Raw genomic sequence first — 6,365 nt, 5'->3', positions numbered from 1 at the left:
TATATTGGATTACAGGGTTTTCTTTATGCACAAGAAAATCTGACTTTTCATGGTTTTAAACTCCATTGAATGTTGAAGTAGCTTTGATTATTCTACAAATCTCTGACAGTAGTTTTGTTCCATGGTTTACGATTATCCTTTTTTTTTCTCTTCTCTGTAATGTGGTCTGAATTAGCATGCTGATTTGTGAAAACATTACTGGGTTTTATATTAATCAGATTTCACTTGTACGCTTCAGATAGATTTTACTTTTAGAAATTTTATACAATGTGCAATAATAAAAACAGCCTAGGCAGCATGGAACAGATATGAAAACATTAAACCTTCAGGGCAGGTGTAATTTCCTATCTCCAACTGTGAGCCCACCATCCTTGATGACATGCTACCAGTTTTTTACCACTCTAGCTGTTGCTGTCAGTAGCTGGCAGGATCACTGAGGATCCAGAAAGACAGTATTTGTTGATCCAGTGGACAAACCAAAGAGAGCAGAGCATTTTGTGTCATGGAAATCCACCTCATGACTTAGTAGCGATGGACTTGACATGTTCTGTGTCCTCTTCCTGGTAGGTGTTGGCTCAGCCTGTGTAAAGATCAGACATCACACTTTAGCACAGGTTGGCATTTCTTCTTTCCTAGTGCTTTAAACTTATTGTATCTTTTAGTGAAATTAGCCAAACAGATTATTGTCCTGATATACTAATACATTGTCTTTCCTTTTATTTACTTTTATTTCCTATTTATTTCCTTATATTTCCATTTATATCCTTTTTCACTCTCTCTGTGGAACAGTTTCACTGAGGCACAGTTCCAAATTCTTGCTATGTTATCAGTCTACTCATGTTAAGAAGAGCTTTAGGAAAGAAGATGTAATTTGCTCTTTTATGAACACAAAAACCACTGTGCTATGAATATGTATTGGGAAAGTCGAGAAGAAAATTTAGAATTGTCAGTAATAATTATTCTAGTTGATTCCAAGGATACTTTCATACTTTAAAATCATTAGGACTTTTAAAACTATGTGGGGTATTGCAGTGAATAAGAAGTGCACACTTCATGCAGAATGGGTGTATGAGAAATTTATACTTGAAAACACACCATTGGAACTTTAAAAATATAACTGTAGTAGACAAATAAGGGCAACAAAGCCATATATCAGTCTTAGTGACAATCCCTGAGACAGCTGAAACACAAATTGCATTTTCTAGGACCAAATAAAACCCTTAAGGAAGTATCTGGGCCAAATTTTAATGAAGACTAGCCAAAGACGCTAATGTTTAGTTATTGGTAACACAAGTAGTAGGAAAAAAAAAAAAAAGAAAAAAAAATATTTGTCCATGAAACAAGAGAAGCCTAGTTATCCTTACCCTCTACTGTGCTTTTCCTGTTCAGCTGGTAATTGGGTGCAAGTAAAATGGCAGTCTATAATAAGTACACTGTGTAGTATAGACTGCAACTATAATTCAGTTTACAGGGACTTGCTGCAGTGCTTGTAGGCTGATTCAGAACTGTTCTGTCAGTATTGCTGTGATTTTTAACCCAGTGCTTCTTGGTGAAATGGCAGAGCAGCAGCTCTGAGTTACTTGCTGCACCATTCCTCAGGTGGCAGCTTGGTGAACAGCATGCTCTGGCTAACTTGTAAGTCTTTGCACAAATTTCCCAGTTGTAAGAATGGATGGAAGACAGGTCTAAAAATTATTAGTGTTCCCAGCTAATGGGGAACATTACACCAGAGAGCATTTTCTGGGCTGGGAGGGGGAATGCTACCTGGGAGCTGCTCTGCAGCCTCTGCATCTGCACTGCAGTAGCTTACAACCCTTCTCCACAGTACAAAAACCAGTCACTGAAGTGATCTGAAGTGTCTGTTCAGTCCTGATTGTATGTTTAGCTTTTCTGTGCATGGTCCATTTTAGATAAGCCTGATTGTATGTAACACTTTAATGAATTTCTAATTTTTTTTTCTTTCTTTCTAACAGAATTGGAGGCTGGGAGCACATTGCTGAGCAACCTCAGGTGGTTACTTTCATCTGCTCTGGTAACAATATTTATTCTGAGCAAAGATATTTGTTCTCTCCCTAGGAGATAGCTTTAATGTGCATTCATTGTGTGAGTTAGAGGAGCTTTTATGCTTCTAATTCCAATCTGTTTGATCTCCTACTTAAATTCTAAAATAAGTCTAGTAACTCATGCAGCTAGTATATGTTGACTAAGAATGTATTGATAGTTTGTTCCATTTCCTTCTGTAGAAAAGAAGTAAAGTAATAAAGACAACCTCAGGCCCCGCTGAGCCTGTTATTTCTGTGAATCTTTGCAGGTGAAGGGGAATCTGAAAACACATTAATTCACCTCAAATGTGATTCAGCCTTATTTTGGTACTACTCTTCTATCATTTACAAGCAGAAGGGACTTACTTCTTGAGTTACTTTAGTCCTCATTTACCAAACATTTTGTATGTCAAGGAAAATAGTAAATCCTTTAAGACTCCAGCTACCAGAGAGAGTAAGCCCCTAATATAACCAAAGCACAAAGGGATTTATCATAAACTAAACTAAATCATCCAAACTCATGTCATCATATGAAGGAACTAGCAGAAGAGAGAAAACGGTTTAGCATCTAAGTAGATATGGGGTCTCACTATTGTCTTGCAGTGCTTTTCTACTGAGTAGATAATAAAACCCAGCATCACCGCAGTTTAAATCAATCCAGATCCAGTCATTAAAAGATAAGTCACCAGGGAGGTAGGAGATGTGGTGTGATGTTGAAATAGCCTTTCACAAGTGAAATCAATGTGTAGGAGCTCACTGTCCTTGTGAAAATGCAGGATGCCTGTGCTGTGCAGTGGCACTGGGCAAGTGCTCAGAAGATTCCAGGGCACAGATGTGAGTGTGCTGCAGGGAATGAGTGGGTGTGTGTTGGCCTCTGATGGATGGCAGCCTCCTGAAACAGCTGACATAATTGCTGACATAAACCAGCAACTTGAGATTATACTTTTAAAAACCGAATCACACTGAAAATATTTAAAGCCACAAAGAAGAGAGAAATAAAACAGTGCTGGTTGTGGCCTGGCTTTTTCTTTCAGGTGTCTGGAATGACTTGTTGTCCAGTGAAGCTTATTGATAAAGTGCAGCTTAAAAAAATTGTCAGGGAACCCTGATAAACTCCCTCCAATTATTTCTGTAAGTATTTGAAACACAGACAATTCTAATCCTCCTCTGTAATTATGCTGCATGTTTCAAAAATCTGATCTTAGTAACACAATTAAACATAAATGAGACATAATTTACTTAATGGAGAGGTTGTGTGGACCTTCAGTTTTGTTAAGAGAGCTAAGTTACAAGTATAAAAAAAACCTAATATGCAATTAAAGCTGCCTTGATAGTAGTTACAAAGACAATTGAACCCTTCCAAGAGAGAATAATTTTATTTTGTTTTTCAAGCAATTACCCTAATGTAATTGCTGCTCATAATCTGGTCTGCTTGATACAAACTCAGGATTTCATAGAATGTTCAGTGTCATAGAGGAATATCACAGCTTTGCACTCTCTGGAAAAATGCCTATATACTGGTGATGTTCTTACAGTATTTCTCCATCAAACAATCTGTATTTGCCTTCCTGTGATACCAAATTGCTCATATTTATTCCCATCACATTTTATAAAATGAATGTGAATTATAACAGGGTTTTTTCAGCTCTACACAGAATTCATTAATAACAAATTCCTAAAGAAGAGGAAGGAAAATAGATCACTGTGAGGTTTAGTAATGATCTATAATGGATCAAGGCAGAAATAGTGTTAAAGTTGGTACAGCAAAGTACCCTTGAGAATTTTCTTCTCTTTCAGGGAGAGTGTAGTTGTCACTAAATGTAAACCTTATTAAATGCAGCTAGATAGTGCTGTGCAGTGATGCAATAAAACCAGAGATGAATAGTGTGAGGCTGAGACAAATAATGTCTTACCACACCTAATATTTTCTACCCAACTTTTCTTTAATGCCAGCTGTCAAAAGAGAACAGTGGTGATTATATGGGATCACAGTTTTGCTGATCTGCGCAAATCTGTACCTGCATTGAAACTGATACATGCTGAAAAGGAGATAAATGCAAATAAATTACTTGTGGAAGTGGTAAAATTATAGTCTTAGTTTAAAGAAATCTCAACCAAATTAATCCATAGATAGAAATGCTTGTAAAAGAAGCCTAAGCTTTTATTAGTTACAAAAACTAGATACAGGGGGAACTGATGTGAATAAAGTAATAAAATGACATGTAATCAGAATAAGACAAGTATTACACACATGGACAGGCTAAGGTTCCAAGTTATTTTAATGTTTTTAGTACTAATATTGATGGAATCCATAATCCTTGTATCATTCTATGTCTTAATTTTTCTACTGCATATTTTAAAAAATTGTAGTATCAGTAAGACTTTATCAAAACTTGATTTCGGTGGTGTTATGTGACTTTTTTGTGATCCAGTTCTGTCAAAAGCATTAAAATGAATGAGCGTACCTAAAGCTCCAGCATACACAATGTATAGCATCTACTCCTAGAGCCATCTCCGTATCATGTTTTGGAATGGGATATGAAGGCTTGACACTTGGCTTGAGCAGTGATTCAGTTTGGTGTGACTCTTTTAAAGTGATTTTAAAATAGTCTGCAAATCACCCTGAAGTAGAGCACCTAGGATGGGTTCTGCTGGTTGTGTTTTCAAGGTGGATGTTGTGATGTGATAATTAATTCCCCTAGGCCAGCAGATGCTGGAGCATACACATATGTACCTTCATATATAATTTTCCAGAATATACATATATTTATGTGAACTCAAAAGTGTGTGACTGAAAATCAGGTGTCGAAATTTTAAATTAGTCCTATGCAAACATCAAAGTATAACTCTAAACTGAGTGGATTTTATCTTAACAAGTTAGTGGCATGGACACAATCTGTTAAAAGTGTCTGTATCCATCATTTTGGTTTCAATCCTATACAGTCCACTGTTTTGGTGAGATGCAAGGGTGTTATTTAATGGAAATGAAAGATGCAATTTACTCATAATTATCATAAAAAGGGTTAAATCAGAATGCAGACGTGGCTATATATGTTTTTTAAATTACAGTAATAGACTCACCAAGGAAAAATTCTTTTATGAAACATTCCATTATTGCTTTTACAGACCCATAATTTGAGAATTACTGCTCAAAACCCCAGATGAAATGATTTTACAATCATAGGTCCATTAGAGGTTTAAGAATTGTCTAGTTAGATTACAAAGAATTTAGTTGTGAAAAATTGTTGTGTGATTTATTATGCTATTTAGAATTGCACAGACACATGTGAAATAGGCTGTATCTGAAGAACAGGCAGCTCACCGCTGTGCTGAATGTGGGGCCTTCTCATCTACAGGTAAACTTTGTACTGATCCGCTTACTATTTCTGCATCTTTAGCGCAGTAGATTTATTATGACATCCATTTCTCACATTCCAGGTACACCCCACATGATACTATTGATCCCCAGGCCAATCGTCCATTAGGCATTCATTAATGCCAGAGTGATAGGCAAATGGAAATTACAATTATAACAGTTCCAACAAAGGAGTTGGTAAGGAAAAGGTAAGGCACAGGTCTGTAGCTCAGCGAGGGTAAGGATCTCAACCCAACGCACTACTATGGCCACGCTTTATATTGTTGAAATAAAAAGGCCTAAAGCACTGGTTCTGGTTCTCAGGGGCAGTATGTGAGCATCTGCAAAAGGGAAAACAAGGAAAAGTTCAGCACGTGAGGTAGAGCTGGTTCACTGCAGCTGTTAGGGCAACCTGAGCAGGGCTACCTGTCCCCTTGCCCTGTTTAGCAATTCTCTTCATGAAGTTCCCAGTTAACTTCTGTCGTCTTGCTTGGACATTAAGCTTTGTCCATTTTCAGTGGGAGAGGATGGGTTTACGTCGTTTATGGTAATCCAAATCGGCTGCCTTGCTGTGGATACGTTATCTGCTTGATGACCAGATGACTTGTTTCACGGCCGGCAGGCCTGGAAGGGTTGGGCCTGGCTCCCAGCACTTGGCACGGCTCAAGCGACTGTGCGAGCTCTAAGGACAGCCGGGCTCCTGGGGAGGCTTTTTGCAGGCGCCCATCGCCGATCACAGCGTTCACTCCCGGCAGCTGCAGCGGAGCCAGCTCAGCGTAGCTCCGGAGGAAACTGCCGGGAACAGGCATCCGGCTGACCCGCCGGGCCGAGGCAGCTCCCGGCACGGGCCCGCGGCTCCGCGCACCCGCCCGGCAGCGGGGCGGCCCCCGCGGGGCGCTGCGCGGGGCGCGGCCCGGCCCGCGGGCTGGCTGCACCATGGCCGGGGGCGCGGCGAGAGCGGGGAGACC

The sequence above is a fragment of the Anomalospiza imberbis genome, chromosome 12 (genome assembly GCF_031753505.1).
Source record: "Anomalospiza imberbis isolate Cuckoo-Finch-1a 21T00152 chromosome 12, ASM3175350v1, whole genome shotgun sequence".
NCBI classification, from domain to species: Eukaryota; Metazoa; Chordata; class Aves; order Passeriformes; family Viduidae; genus Anomalospiza; species Anomalospiza imberbis.
The sequence above is the reverse complement of the archived record's forward strand: the minus strand, read 5'-3'. Positions refer to the sequence as shown.